The 15,954-nt window shown below is 34.7% G+C and overlaps 1 non-coding gene across 1 annotated transcript; it reads left to right on the top strand.

The window, feature by feature from the left end:
* Positions 1 to 8,126: 8,126 nt before the first annotated feature.
* LOC141699559 (small nucleolar RNA R71) lies at positions 8,127 to 8,233 on the top strand. The gene has a single exon (XR_012566009.1). It is a non-coding gene; the product is annotated as a small nucleolar RNA R71 (small nucleolar RNA).
* The last annotated feature ends 7,721 nt before the right edge of the window (positions 8,234 to 15,954 follow it).

Here is a 15,954-nt window from a genome sequence, read left to right as displayed (position 1 = left end):
CTCTCTCATGAGCTAATGTAAGATTTTCCTTTTCTTTCGGTGAATTTCTTCAAGATATTCCTTATGCATTCTGAAAAATAGATATGGGATGATATATTAAAGACACATTACAAGACTAATTACTAGATAATGAGGAATTGAAAACATCAAAGTGAAAAAACTCACAGAATGTATGGAAACACTTCAGCGTTGTTTAGGAGGACATATAGATGTGTTTCATCTCGCTCCTTCTCTTCCACTGATTTTATTATCATAACGGATAATGGACCAGATATCTTATTATCTTGGTCCTTTGGAAGACCGGCAGTGGAGTAATTCTTACTAGGAAACTCGGTGTAGAATTCTAAAGACTCTCCTCCAAGGTAACTCTCTGCTATACAACCTTCGGGATAGTAACGGTTTCGAACATAACTCTTTAGTACTTTATTAAACCGTTAAAACGCATTCATCCACCTATAAAATACTGGTCCACATAAGCGTAGTTCCTAAACCAAGTGGACTACTATATGTACCATTACATCAAAAAATGACGCATGTAAAATCTTTTCTAAATCGCACAAGGTCAATATGACATCTGACTACAGCTTATCAAGTTTTGACACGTCTACTACTTTGTTGCATAAAGCATTAAAAAAGAAACATAATCTAAAAATTATGACCCTAACATGCTTCGGAAGAATAGAGCGTATTGCAACCGGGAGTAATTGTTGGAAAAGGATGTGGCAATCATGTGATTTCAGCCCATAAATATTCAAATCAGGCATGGAAACACAATTTTTGATGTTCGATGGATGTCCGTATGGAAGTTTCATCGACATTAATGATGATAAGAAAGTCTTTTTTTCTGCCTTCGATAAAGTAAAGGGAGAAGGAGGCAAATAAGTTTTTTTACTCCTACTTGGGGAGCCAAATCAGATCTAACACCCATTTCCATCAAATCAAGACGGGATGCCGCACTATCTTTTGTCTTATGGCGCATATTTAGTAATGTGCCAATCAGACTATGACATACATTTTTCTCGACATGCATGATATCAATACAGTGCCTAACATGGTGAAATTTCCAGTATTCTAACTCGAAAAATACTGACTTTTTCTTCCATGGACTTTCAACCTTCGTTGCCTTCTTCATTTTCTTCCCAACTTCAAATTTGATTCGTTCTTGCTCGGCTAACACTTCTTCTCCTCATAGGGTTCGACGCGGCTGCCCAAACTCTTGTTGTCCTTTAAAAGCTGCCTTTTGCCTTCTATAAGGATGATGTAGAGGCAAATATCAATGATGCCCTCGGTAGCACATTTTCCTACTATGAGTCCAATATTTAGCTACGGTGTCATCTCCACAAACTCGACAACACTTATAAACCTTATTGACGCAGCCAGATAAATTTCCGTAAGCAGGGAAGTCATTTATTGTCCACATTAAAACTTCTTTTAAAGTGAAAAATGATTTGTTATAGGGATCATACATATTTGGTTCCCCTTCCTCCCAAAGCTTTTTCAAATCATCAATCATTGTTTGTAAGTACATGTCGATGTTATTAGCAGGCTCATCCGGGCTAGGGACCAATACCGACAACATCATAAATTTTCTTTTCATACATAACCAGGGATGAAGATTTTAAGTCACCAATATGACTGGCCATCAACTATATCTATTAGATAGGCCATTATTGTGTGGGATTACACCATCTGTCGATAAAGCCAAGCGAAGGTTTCTCGGTTCACTACCAAAGGAGGGCCACCTATAATCTATATTTTTCCAAGATGGAGAGTCGGCTGGATATCGTATTTTACCATCTTGTGTCCGTTGTTGCGCATGCCAACACATTAGTTCAGCGGTGGAAGGAGATTTAAATATATTTTAAATCTAGGAATTATTTGAAAATATCACATGACTTTGGATGGAAGATTAACCCTCTCTTCACCTTTCTTTGTCAACTTCCACCGAGAAAGTCGACAGTTAGGACACTTGGTTGAGTCAGCATGTACACCCCTGTATAGTACACAGTCATTCAAACATGAATTGAACTTTATATACTCTAGACCTAAATAGGAGAGAGTTTTTTTTGCTTCATATCCATTACTAGGTAACACATTATCTTTGAGAAGTAGAGACCCAACAGAAGAAATGAGGTCAGTGAAGGAACTATCGGTAATACCAAACCTAGATATCCAGTTATGTAACTTAAACATCGACTCTAACTTAGTACAGTCACTACCCTCATATAGAGGTTGCTCAACATCAGCTACGAACTTCCTAAACTGATACAAATCATTATCATATTGACCCAAGTTATATGATGGTTTACATACATCAACAGTTTCTGAAGCAGCGACATGCTCCTGATCTTGCTATGACACTTTATCAGAAGCTTGCTTATGAGCTGGGTCTGGAGCTTGCTCTTCAGGTGGACAACTAGCACTTGAATATTTAGGACCCGTAGAAGCAATCTCCCCATGCCAAACCCAACGCACATAACCTAGACAAAAGCCATTATCATAGATATGGCCCCTCATTATTTTTACAGAGAATTTTTTTAAAATTGGGGCATCGTCCACAAAGGCAAAGAATTTTATTACGATCTTCACAATTTTCTTCAGCATATATCAAGAAGTTTTCCACCCCCCTTTCAAATGCTAAAGAATCCCTATCTTGCAAAATCCATGTCTTATCCATCAAATTTCCCTACCTGATAGCCACTATAAATATTAAACATCTAACACATACTTATTTATAATTATAATTACTGAATAAAAGGTATATCAAATTTGTGTTGGTTATTGTAGGGATTGATTATATAAACTTAGAAAGGAGTAAATACCTTGAATCCTAATAATTTATAGTATTAATTCATTACTCTAAGATCCTACGCATATACCCAATTAATTACCAAACTAGACTAAATTTATAAATAAACTAAATTAAACCAAGATATTTAAAACAAATTAAACCAAGATATTTGAAAATATCATATAATTAAAAACAAATAATTCCTCCGAACTATTAAAACTGCTAAGTATCAAAATTAGCATTGAGTAGCATATCAAAATTAGCAAATCAAAATCATCATCAAAATTAACATATTACTGCTAAGTATCAAAATTAGCATTGAGTAGCTATTAAAAAATTATAGATATTACATTGAGTAGCATATCAAAATCATTATCATTATCATTGATTGTTGTGTATATGTTGTGTACTTGATGATTTCAAGAACAAAACACCTTAGTAGATTTTACTTGGTGAAATAATGTAGCACTCGACGGATAAGATTTATAGTCCCGACGGATGACTCATAATAGTCCCGATGAATGATGATTTATTATCCATCGAGTGAGTAGCTTATGTAACAATAAGTCTGTAGCACATTTCTGTATTCACCATTGTATAGATTCTTTAAGTAGTATTCAAGTCATGTTGACTTTAACTAGATATACATAATAGGTTATTAATTGTACATAAATGATGTCTTGTAATTCCGCATAAATGAAATGAAGTCAAGTGCCAGTTTGCTACACGACGGATAACCTACAATGAAGTCGACGGATGATAAAATAGACAACCCGACGGATGATCAATAACTCGACGGATGATCATGAACCTGATGGATAAAGAATTCAAATATCTGTTGACGGTGAAAAAACAGTCACATGCGTCGAGTGGATACAAATGGAATGTGGTAGCCTATTCAACTAGGTTTTCGAGAACAAAGAAGCATTGCCATTTCCATGCTATTTTGAAGATATTCAAAGATGCTGGAATAGAGTAATGAAGTAGCATTGTAATAGATTAGATAGGTTTTGTTTTATTATCTTATCTTATTACTTTGTAATTTTGGTGATATATAAACCAAAAAGTAGGAACTGAGACTATGAATCTAAGAAAGAAAGCAGAGAAACATTTGTAAGCAGGATTCTTAGTATTTCTCTGTAGTATTAGAAGTTCAATTGTTGTTCAGCTTCCTGTAATCCATGAAAACTCTCCACCCCATGACTGTTCGAGTAGGAATGAGCTCATTCTTCTCATTAGCGACCACAGTGATACCTCTTTTCTTCGGTACACACTATACTGGACTCACCGAAGAACTTTCAGAAATATGATAGATGGTCCCTGCATCTAGCCACTTGAGAATTTCCTTTTTCACAACCTCTTTCATTATCTTATTTAGCCTTCTCTGCGGCTTAACATTTGACTTGCTTCCTTCCCCTAACAGAATTTTATGCATTCAATAAGAAGGGCGGATTCCCATGATATCCGCTATGTTCCATACAATTGCCGATTTGAATTCTCTCAAAATTCTCAAAAGCTTTTCCTCATCACTACCTGAAAGGTCAGATGCAATAATAACAGGCAAAGTAGATGCATCACCTAAAAAGCATACCTTAAGTGTTAAAGCAAAGGTTTAAGCTCGAGTGTAGGAGCTTCCTCCCTGAGGCGCTTTGGAGAATTTTTCAGCTCTTCCAATCCAAAATATTCGAAAGGCATATCCAAGCCTTCGCTTCCAAGGAGAAGCATTCAAATATTACAACAACTCATCACCTTCATCATCTTCACTATCTGAATTCCCCAAGAAGACCTTTTCTAAGGCATCAGACTTTAGCATTTGGTCAAGTTCTGAAGTAACCACAGAATCGACCAACTCCACTTTTAAGCACTCCTCATTATCAGTAGGGAATTTCATGACGTTAAACACATTAAATGTCACAACCTGATCCAGCACTCGCATAGTGAGCTCACCCTTCTATACATGAATCAAGGTTCATCCCGTAGCCAAGAATGGTCTTCCCAAAATTATGGGAATCTTCTTATCCTCCTCGAAATCAAGAATTACAAAGTCCGCAGGAAAGATGAGTTTGTCCACCTTGACCAAGACATCCTCCACAATGCCTCGTGGATATGTAATAGAGCGATCGACCAACTGCACGGACATAAAAGTGGGCTTTGGATCAGGTAAGTCCAACTTCTTGAAGATAGACAAAGGCATCGAATTGATGCTAGCTCCCAATTCACATAAGCATATGTCGAATGACACTTTTCCGATAGTACAAGGAACAGTGAAGCTTCTAGGATCTTTAAGCTTCGTATAGCTAGGCATCTGTTCAAGAGCTTTAGCGAAAGGTATGTTGATATGAAGTTTATTGAACACCTCCAGAAACTTAGCAAACTGCTTATCCAACTTTTACTTCTGTATCCATTTATTATCTTTTGAGTGAGTAGCTTATGTAACAATAAGTCTGTAGCATATTTCTGTATTCACCATTGTATAGATTCTTTAAGTAGTATTCAAGTCATGTTGACTTTAACTAGATATGCAGAATTGGTTGATTAATTATACATAAATGATGTCTTGTAATTCCGCATAAATGAAATGAAGTCAAGTGCCAGTTTGCTACCCGATGGATAACCTACAATGAAGTCGACGGATGATCAAATAGACAACCCGACGGATGATCAATAACTCGACGGATGATCAATAACTCGACGGATGATCATGAACCTGACGGATAAAGAATTCAAATATCTGTTGACAGTGAAAAAACAGTCACATGCGTCGAGTGGATGCAAATGGAATGTGGTAGACTATGCAACTAGGTTTTCGAGAACAAAGAAGCACTGCCATTTCCATGCTATTTTGAAGATATTCAAAGATGCTGGAATAGAGTAATGAAGTAGCATTGTAATAGATTTGATAGTTTTTGTTTTATTATCTTGTCTTATTACTTTGTAATTTTGGTGATATATAAACCAAAAAGTAGCAACTAAGGCTATGAATCTAAGAAAGAAAGCAGAGAAACATTTGTAAGCAGGATTCTCAGTATTTCTCTATAGTCTTAGAAGTTCAATTGTTGTTCAGCTTCTTGTAATCCATGCGAACTCTCCATCCCATTACTGTTCGAGTAGGAATGAACTCATTCTTCTCATTAGCGACCATAGTGATACCTCCTTTCTTCGGTACACACTGTACTGGACTTACCCAAGAACTGTCAGAAATATGATAGATGATCCCTGCATCTAGCCACTTGAGAATTTCCTTTTTCACAACCTCTTTCATTATCAGATTTAGCCTTCTCTGCGGCTTAACATTTGGCTTGCTTCCTTCCCCTAGCAGAATTTTATGCATGCAATAAGAAGGGCTGATTCCCGTGATATATGCTATGTTCCATCCAATTGCCGATTTGAATTCTCTCAAAATTATCAAAAGCTTTTCCTCATCACTACCTGAAAGGTCAGATGTAATAATAACAGGCAAAGTAGATGCATCACCTAAAAAAGCATACCTTAAGTGTTTAAGCAAAGTTTTAAGCTCGAGTGTAGGAGCTTCCTCCTTGAGGCGCTTTGGAGAATTTTTTAGCTCTTCAAATCCAAAAGATTCAAGAGGCATATCCAGCATTCGCTTCCAAGGAGAAGCATTCAAATATTACAACTACTCATCACCTTCATCATCTTCACTATCTCAATTCCCGAAGAAGACCTTTTCTAAGGCATCAGACTTTAGCATTTGGTCAAGTTCTGAAATAACCACATAATTGACCAACTCCACTTTTAAGTACTCCTCATTATCAGTAGGGAATTTCATGTCGTTAAACACATTAAATGTCACAACCTGATCCAGCACTCGCAAAGTGAGCTCACCATTCTATACATGAATAAAGGTTCGTCCCATAGCCAAGAATGGTCTTCCCAAAATTATGGGAATCTTCTTTTCCTCCTCCAAATCAAGAATTACAAAGTCCGCAGGAAAGATGAGTTCGTCCACATTGATCAAGACATCCTCCACAATGCCTCGTGGATATATAATAGAGCGATCGACCAACTGCAAGGACATATAAGTGGGCTTTGGATCAGGTAAGTCCAACTTCTTGAAGATACACAAAGGCATTAGATTGATGCAAGCTCCCAATTCACATAAGCATATGTCGAATGACACTTTTCCGATAGTACAAGGAACAGTGAAGCTTCTAGGATCTTTAAGCTTTGGAGGCAACTTCTGTTGCAGTACAGCACTGCATTCCTCCAGGAGAGCAACGGTCTCTAAGTCATCTAGCTTCTTTCCGAGAGAGAATACCTTTCATGAACTTCGTATAGCTAGGCATCTGTTCAAGAGCTTTAGCGAAAGGTATGTTGATATGAAGTTTATTGAACACCTCCAGAAACTTAGCAAACTGCTTATCCAACTTTTGCTTTTGTATCCATTTAGGAAAATGAGGTGGAGGATAGACCTGTTTCTCCCCTGTATTACCCTTAAGAGGAGTGTGTTCTACAGTTTTTTTCCTTATTTCCACTTCTGCTTCCTTCTGCTCTTCTTCTTCAGCCACACCTTCAGATTCCAAAAATTGTTTCCACTTTTTCTTGGCTTGCAACCTTCCCAGACTTCAATGTAATTGTCTTCAGCTGCTCTTTTATTTCCTTCTTACCTGGTACTTCTGTGTCACTAGGGAGTGTACAAGGTTATCGATTCAGCAAGGCATTGGCAATCTGCCCAATTTGATTCTTCAAGGTCTTGATAGATACCGCTTGGCACTTGCACATGAGCCTCAACTCCTCCAATTCAGATTTTTCATTAGATTGTTGTAGTTGGAGTTGTTGTCTTGGGGCATATTGTGGTTGTTGAAAACCAGGAGGGTTGTATTACTTTGCTGTATACTGCTGATAAGGCTATTGCACTGTATTCTGAGTGTTGCTCCAGCTGAAGTTAGGATGATTGCGGTTGTTGGGATAATAGGTGGCTAGAACTGGTTGCTGCGACCTATGAAAGTTGCTCACGAACTGAGCTAATTCACTGGAAATAGCACATTGCTCTGTCTCATGGGCACCAGCACAAAGCTCACATACACTAGTGATCTAATTAATTCCATAATTACCCAATGAATCCACCTTCATCGTCAAAGCCATAAGCTGAGCAGCTATAGCAGTAGCTGTATCTACCTTCAGAGTTCTCGCTACCTTGCCTTGAGTCAGTCTCTGAGATTGGTTCTCGTATTCATTAGTAGCCATCAGTTCAATCAAATTATACGCTTCATCATAGCTCTTAGCCCATAAGGCTCCACCTGATGTTGTATCAAGCACGGGTCTAGAAATCGCACCCAAACCATTACAAAAGCAGTTAATGATCATCCAGTCAGGCATCCCATGATGAGGACACTTTCTCAGCATCTTCTTATAATGATCTCAAGCTTCACACAAAGATTCTCCCGATTGCTGTGCAAATTGTGTAAGAGCATTCCTGATTGCAGCAGTCTTCACCATAGGAAAGAACTTAGTGAGAAACTTCTGAGCAAGATCTTCCCACTTGGTGATAGAGACTAGTGGTAGAGAATGCAACCAACACTTAGCTTTATCCCTTAGAGAGAATGGAAAAATCCTTAGCTTTGTAGCATCTTCAGACACATTGTTGAATTTGAAGGTGTCGCAGATCTCGATGAAATCTCTAATATGCATATTGGGATCTTCCGTTAGAGAACCCCCAAACTAAACCGAGTTCTGCACCATCGGAATTGTGCTAGCCGTGATTTTAAAAGTGTTAGCCGCGATGGCTGGTCTGACAATGCTAGACCGAATATCATTGATCTTCGGCTGAGAGTAGTCCATCAAAGCCTTTGTATTTACTTCTGGTTCACCCATTGCAACAAGAGCTTCTTCCTCAACTTTCTCCTCTACTATAAGAACTTCTTCCGCTTTATTCATTGTTCTCTTTCGAGATCGAGAACGCGTTAGTATAAACACTCTCTAGAGTACCTGAAAACGTAACAAGCAAACAAGTAAGTAAAATATCTGAGTCAGTGAACTTTAACGACCACTGATGCCAAGAACATAAACTAAAATTTAACACCGAGCCTTCGGCAGCGGTGCCAAAAACTTGTTAGGATGAAAACATGCGCTAATATTCATGCAAGTGTACGCGTTCACAAGTAATATAGAATTATTTCTAGTTCGTTTCCACAGAGACTGGTTTAGGTTAACTTCAATCTATGCACTTATGCAACAATGGTATGGTTATTATTCAATGCGAAGATGATAACAAGTTGAGATTGTTTATAAATAATATATTAACTAACATACAATTAACTAAGAGATTAAAAGGTTTAATTTACTTATATGACACAAATATGGGATTCTAACTTCATTAAATACTTCATTCATTAGTCTCTTTGTTCTTAGCCTTAAAATAAAATGGTGATGACACTAATCAGATAATAAGAAACTAGTAAACGCCAACTTTCATTGTACGAATACCCTACTACCATACATCGACAAAAGAGATAGAAGATGAATAGACACCAATTATATTGAAACCCTATATATCTATATAATTTGACAACATAACATTTTAATGTGCAAGTTATCTATCATGATTACATAGGGCAAGTAAGATGGTTAAAATTACCTATGAATCATGCATATCAAATATATGAACCTATGCCAGAATGGCAAGTTCTAAACCCCTATATTTACTTTCGCTTCAATAGAGATTAACTAGCTATCTTAGAAGTTTGCGAGGCTCATAAGACGAATAAGCACAACCAAACTAAGGTATCGAAATAAATTAACTAAAGAAATCCATAAGTAAATCCGCAAGAACCCTATGATAACGATTAGCCCATAACCGAACTCATCATCACCGTAAGTTCCAATGAAAGCATGGTATAATAAACTAAGTCTTTATAAAATGAATAAAAACCAAAGTATTTTATCAAGAGTAATAGGTTCAACAAATAAGAAATCTAGCATCCAAGATTATAACTCAATTAAAGAATCACAAGTATAAACAAGCTTTTCTTCTCCTTTGTTATATTTGTGCTCCTAGGTCTTCTCGATGTCTTCTCCTTAAGATCCGTTACGTGCTTCTTATGAAAAACGACCTTAAGTCATCATTATATAGCAGCCCATTCAGATTAGAAGTCCAGAAAATCAGTTCTCTACTTGAAACAGGGTTATGTCTCTCTGTAGTTCTGGCGCGGGCGCGCGCTATCACAGCGCGGGCGCGCTATCACAGCACGGGTGCGCTGACATTCTGGAATTTCTACTTCTACTTGTTTTCTTGACTGGTTTGAGATGGCGTTCTATGAGAAAACTTCCTAGACACCCTCCTAACACCACTTTAGCAGCAAGATAATGCTAAATCTCCTTGATCCCTTATTTATGCCTGAAATGTAAAACACTACAAAAACGAATCAAATACACAAAATACTAGAGTACAGAACACTAATCCAAGCCTTTATAGAACGTTCTAAGTAGACATAAATGCAACTTAACACAACCTAAAACTTGAACCGATGCATGTCCTCCAAAATAAATAGACCCAAAGAATAAGAAATAAATATGCATGAATGTAACTAATTTGAATGCAATGATCCTCTCAGAATAACTAAACCAACCAATAAGTAACATCTCAACAAATGAAGTTATTCGCACAAAGATCAATCAAATCTCACAAATCAACTCACAAGCCAGAAATATGCGTGTGTGCAATTGCTTAACAGATATACTGTCACAACTAGATCAATAATCATGACTCACTACTCATCAAGGCAATCACAATGTTATAAATAGAATAAAAGCTAAACTCAAAATGACTAACAACACTTCAATTCTTTTATCGCAGTTATTACATGTTTCATGCTTTGATTTATAACACGTAAACAATCACAAATATGCTTATTTGACCATGCAATGAGTGAGGTCCAAAAAAGATTTATACAATAATAACCATGTAGCGAGCATTAGGTTAGTAAATCCTAGACTATAAAAGCTGTGGGTCACTAGGCACAAAGTCCCCTAAGAACTTAATAACTCGAGTATTAAAGAGCCCACTCGTGATCAATTATACATCGATACATATTATATTATTTTTTTTCTTTTGTTTCTATAATTTTTTTTCTTATAATTTCTGAACGAGTGCGTTTCGCTCCATCTAGTTCAACTCTAGACTACTCATATAAAATGAGCCGGCTACTAGCCATTTGACACCTAACCACAATAACTAGCAATGAAATCCAATGTTTTCTCCAATTTTTAAATATCCATGTTATATTACTATTAGGAGAATTTAAATTCTAAATATAAACAAATCAAATACACAAAATACTTCCATATTCCACGAGCAAACTTCCCATACACCCTCCTAACACCACTTTAGCACCAAAACAATGCTCACTCTCCTGTATCCCTTATTTATGCTTGAAATGCAAAACACTACAAAAACGAATCAAATACACAAAATACTTGAGTACAAAACACCAATCCAAGCCTTTATAGGATGTTCTAAGTAGACATAAATGCCACTTAACACCTTCTAAGGTGGAACTCCATGTCTTACTTGCATGATCGGAAGAATTACCACTCATTCACACTTATCTTTTGTTGACTGGTTCCAGAGCAGTTCCTTACTCTCAGAGTGTCACTCCCTTCCTTCATACCTATATGTGTTAAAGTAATTGTTTGATCATGTGCAGATGCAATACAACATGTACCTTAATCAACTTCTATGAAGTAGCAGTTGATCAAACAATTTGAACTATCAATGGTTGTGCTGTTAGAATAACCATTGATGGACTAACACTTATCAATGGCTGATAGATAGGCACTGATGAGGTGAATAGAAGATGTCACTGTGGTTAAAGTCTGTGAAAATTGATTAAAGATTTAATAGGATAGTTTTAGATACATGTTATTTAAATGAGATATTTATGATTATTAGCTTTAGTGAAAGACTTCACCATGAATTCAAGAGTTGTAAAACTTCCTTGAGGTATTGGTATTTAACCCACATTCAAGATTGATTTATGTGAGTTTGATTTCAAGATTGATTTACAAGATTTTGGTTATAATTTTGCAGAGACAGATATCATATCAATCTGAATTTAAGAAAGGCATTGTCTCAATGAGTGAGATGCCTCTAGTTCTGAAATGAACAACTGAACTCACATAATTAATGATTTAGCATTAAAGCATTTCTTTTGTTATGTGGATGTGTTCTTCACTTTCATGAAACTCCAGTATACTAGAGGGGATTTAACTACATCTTCCAGTTAGATAGTATTCTCAAACCCTGGTTCTCTTTGAAAAGGGACTACCACTGTTAAAGGTTTCCTATCTTGACAAATCAAAATAGTTTTACTTATTGTCTCAACATTTATGTGAAGTGTATCTTAGTCAATAGTTGTGAGGGATGTTATTCAAATAAACTGAACCTCCATTTGAATTGAAGTGGGTTTCAATGGTTTTTCCTCAGAAATATCATTATCAAACCATGTAGCCCTTGCAGGTCTACTTGCACCTAAAGAGAGAGAGAGTAATGAGAGAGTGGTAGATAGAGAGAGTGTGGTGATAGAGATAGGTAACGAGTGAGTGTCTATTGAGATAGAATGAGAGGCAGTCTAGTTTGACTTACCAAAATTTTCAATTTGTCTAAAAAGATTTGGGTGGCTTTTTCCCCAAAATTTCCCCTCTCTACAAATTACTCGGCCCATAATTTGGATATATGTTCATGCCCAAACGGCAAAAATTATGTAATAATTAATATTCAAATTATTATACCATTTTTAAGTATTTTAATATTTTATATAAATTTGTATATTCCATTTTTTTTATTTTGTTATAAAGATATTCGTGTATCATATATCTCATTTATTAAATTTGTATTAGTATATCAGCTTAGATTCTTGAAAAATGAATTAAAATTAATATTTAACATTAAAAATATTATATTTATGTTTCAATACTCTAAGGTAACACTTCGACAAAAATGCTCCAAGCTGCAACACGTTCTACCTAATGTAAAATCAAGTTTTTGGCTAAGGTAACACAAAAACAACACCCAATGGTTGGTTCAGTTGGTTAAAGAGGGGATAACAATCCTCTTGGTCACAGGTTCGAATCATACGGGAGGAGATTTTATGATTATACCTCCTGAGCCAGAGTTTGTCACTTAAATGCGATTTACCTTGGGTTCACGTGGTTTGCAGGCTATTACGTGATCCCGTGGGTTTACCGGGTGTGCACTCGAATGGTAGCGGCTGCGGGTTCCCTAGGATAAATAAAAACCACGATGGTAGATTAGCTTACGAGTACCATATCTACGATAACATATCAGGTAACATACTTCAAGGGGCGTTGCGATAGGCCTTATATGGTGTAGTGTAATGAGGATAGTTAAGTGTGCGATTTTGAAGGAAGAATTAGGGGGATTCAGTACGGTGAATCAAAAATGAGGTGGGTGGATAGTGCTAAATAAGGGTGTTTTTAGTATTATTTTAAGGTAGGTTTATATTTGATCATATATATATATAATAATACCAGCCATTATTTAAGAGATTACCATTAATTTTGGAGAATCTTATAGATTTTTCTAAAGTTATTTTTGACAAATTATAAAAATTTGATTATAATGTTAAAAGAAATTTTAGTGTATATTAATTATGTTTAGAATCACTTTTATGCTTTATTTTAGAATGTACAACCTTTTTAAATGTGCATACATACTTAAAACATTTTTTTCTATACCACATTATAGCATCCGCTATTAGCGTAAATGTTGTCTAAAATAATATAAAATGATGATTATGTAAAATTTACTCAACCTGTAACTGAGCTGCTCCACTAGGGATCGTTATAATGTTAAATTTATGCTTAGATATTTGCTAGAGCTTTCTAAAGATTCACAAAAGTTTAGCCAATACGAGGAGGTTGGCTATATTTTTAGCTAAGGGGATTTTAGATGGCTCGAGTGTCCAAATTTAGATATACCAATACTATACTATACTATAATAACGGGAATGGGGTATAATTTGTAGTTTGGTTAACCCTCGTTTCGGTTAGCATCGTCGGATTTTTTTCATCAAATAATCAGCGTATTAGATTCAAATACTAAAAAGTTCTAAGGTTCGAATTTATAAAAATACATATAAGTTCTCAAGTGTAAATATTACGAAAAACAAATATTTACATTATCAATGGGTGTTTGCATAAGGTTGCAATATATTATCTCAACTTTTTTCATTATGTTCCTAAAGTTTTAAAATTATTAAAACTTTTGTTCTTATTATTTTTTCTTTAATTATTTTCCTAACTCCAAATTTTGTAAATTTTAGTTTAAATATAGGTTAGTATTATATTATATTAGTTGTTTTCAACTTTTTCTAAAATTTAAAATTTTAAAATAAAATTCAAACATGCTAATTAGGAATTGGGTTTAGTATTAACTCATGGTTAATATTATAATATTATTTGTTATTAAAATATTTTTTATGTTTAGAATTATTTTTGTTAACAACACCCTATCAAATCAACCATTTATTTCAATTATATATAAGCATTTAGTTTTATCTTCACAATAAATAACTTAGTGTAAGATCAACATAACAATCATTAATTTTTTTAAAAAAAATAGCCTTTTAAATTAATTATAGTTTGATGTTTTTTATATTGTTTGTATCATTTTTAGAAATTTAACTAACTTTTTATAAATAATTTTAATAGTAATTCAGTTAAACAAAAACAATCAATAAATTTTGATAAAAATATGGAATCAAATATATATTTGATTGTTAAGATGATTACAAAATATAATAAAATATAATAAAATTATAAAATGTACATTAGAAGGTACAATTACAATTTGAAATTTTAAAGAGACGGTGAGTAAGAGAGGAGATGATGTTGTTGATAAAATACAAAGAATTTAGACACAATGAAAGGTGAGCATATTTCGGAATGGGGACTAACTATCAAAATTTAACTTTCACTAATAGTTCTAACATAATATAGTAGAGATAAACAAGACCAATTTGTAATATTGCCCTTTATTTTCTCGTTCATCACGTCTTTGCCACATGCCAAAGGCACGTGTAATATGCAACTCCTATAACTCTCTTGTGTTCATTTAAACACATTATACAATTAGCATTTCTCATTTCACTTGAGTGAAAGATGGATAGAACACATCCACTGGGAAGAGGTTTCCAACCATATGAAAACATTAGTGGGCACCAACACATACTCTTTCCTCCTAATATTTTCGGTCTGTTTAGTGCATTTTTTATTATCACTTTATCATTTCATTATTAATTTTTGTGCTGACAAAAAGATGCCCATACACACATGTGTTTATGTGTATATTGGGGGCATATATATTTTTAAGATTGTTTATTTGTAATTTGAAATGCTTCCATTAGAAGATCTAGATTTATTTAGATGTGAGCTGCATTTCTCTCATTCAATTTCTCTCATTTAATAAGTAACCATGGTACTTCATCATGCAATTACAAAGCATCTTTTTTACTTTCATGTCTCTCTTTGATCAATAGTTACTATCAATAGTTTTAATTAGGCCTCACCTCCAATTTTATAATAACTATAACTAAGAAGAGATATGGTTGATAACAACACACACATTTACCCATTCAAATCCAAATCTATGACAGTTTTCAAACTATAGATATATATTGCCTATTATACTTATCAAAAAACAATTCAGAGCACATCCATATACAATTTTTTTGTGATTTTGTTAAAATTTTATGGAACACCGAACAATATGTAGATGAGATTTTTTTTTGCATCCATTTTCCCAACATACAACTAAAATTAACAACCCATTTCTATCAACAAACAATAGATTATAGGTTGCGCAAAAAAAACATTAGAATTACAATGAGTGTAATTCTAAATATAAGTAAAATAAGATAATAGAAAATTATAGTATGCAAATTCTATGGGTTCTTTGGTTTATCTTCATGATTTTGTTGAAGTAAAAGCTCACACTAGTATTGGCAAACTGATATGTACTCCAATTTTATTTGTGAAATTCGCGGAGTATCTGCATTCATATGCTATATAACTATTTGTATACCTTTCAACCTAAGTGCCCGGATTGACAATAATCCAACAATTGGAGATAAAGAATGCATCATCAAAGACCCAGATCGGTTCATGCCGATGGTAAATATGATCCT

The sequence above is a fragment of the Apium graveolens genome, chromosome 11 (assembly GCF_009905375.1).
Source record: "Apium graveolens cultivar Ventura chromosome 11, ASM990537v1, whole genome shotgun sequence".
Classification (NCBI taxonomy): domain Eukaryota; kingdom Viridiplantae; phylum Streptophyta; class Magnoliopsida; order Apiales; family Apiaceae; genus Apium; species Apium graveolens.
The sequence above is the reverse complement of the archived record's forward strand: the minus strand, read 5'-3'. Positions and strand labels throughout refer to the sequence as shown.